This window comes from Castor canadensis, chromosome 4 (genome assembly GCF_047511655.1).
Source record: "Castor canadensis chromosome 4, mCasCan1.hap1v2, whole genome shotgun sequence".
NCBI classification, from domain to species: Eukaryota; Metazoa; Chordata; class Mammalia; order Rodentia; family Castoridae; genus Castor; species Castor canadensis.
Window position 1 is genome coordinate 110,055,379 of NC_133389.1, and position 1,048 is coordinate 110,056,426.

A 1,048-nucleotide genomic window follows, 5' to 3' on the forward strand; every position below is an offset into this window, starting at 1 on the left:
GTTTTTCCACTTAACATCCTCTTGCCACAGAGAAGAAAGAAAGGAAAGAAGGAAGAGAGAGAGAAGAGAAGAAAGAAGAAAAAAGGAAGGAAGGAAGGAAGGAAACCTGGGACCAATTTTAAGAGTAAACATTTGATTTTCCTTTCATGAAATCACAACACTATGGTTATTTTTTCAAATTATCTAAAATGTTAGTATTGCACTTGCATGAATTGCCTTAATGTATCCTTTACTTCCTAACTCTTTTGAAAAGCAAGGACTATTTTTCTCATGAAAAATTAATATGTCTTCTGCTTCCTGGTGCTTAGCACAGGTTGTGTTTTTAAACTGACTGTATAGAAGGAGGAGGAAAGTAAACCTGCCATACACACCTCAGCACAGGCCCTGTCCCTGATCTGTATTGTTAATGGGAGTTATGGGGTAGCAGAAAAAATTAAAAGGAAGAATTAATATATCTTATGATCTATAGGATTCGATTTATATGCTATTTTGCAAAATGTAAAATTCAAGTTTAGAGAAAATTGATGGTTACCAGAAAATGGGTGCAGTGGTAATAGTATAATTGCAAAATGGAAGAAGGAATGTGGTGTTTCATGGGATGTTCTGTATTTTGATTGTGACAATGTTTACACAAATGCATGATTTTTCTCTGAACTACAGTGCAAAATTGGAAAACTGGACATCTTCTCTTGTTTTTTTATCTTATGGGAAGGTCTTTAATCTCTTCTCTCATCATTGAGGGGTTTCTGTAAGGGTTCTTCTAAGTAAGTCCCCTCTATTCTTAGTTTGCTGAGCATTTTTATGATTAAAGCGTGCTGAATTTTGTCAGGTGCCTTTCTGTGTCTACTAAGATGATCCTCTGTGTGTATGTGTGTTTGCTTCATTACTATATTGTATATATTACACATCTTATATATCTTAGATACAACTCATATGGCATACTGTATACTTACTTCTGTGCATTGTTTGATTAGGTTTGCTAGTGTTTTTTTTTCTTTTTATCTGTTTACAAATTATATCAGTACGTACTTTTCTCATGGTAAGTTTG

At 33.9% G+C, this 1,048-nt stretch overlaps 1 non-coding gene across 1 annotated transcript; it reads left to right on the forward strand.

Annotated features, from left to right (window-relative positions):
• The first annotated feature begins 291 nt into the window (after window positions 1–291).
• LOC141422958 (small nucleolar RNA SNORA51) lies at window positions 292–419 on the forward strand. Its single transcript, XR_012447647.1, has one exon. It is a non-coding gene; the product is annotated as a small nucleolar RNA SNORA51 (small nucleolar RNA).
• Window positions 420–1,048: the final 629 nt, after the last annotated feature.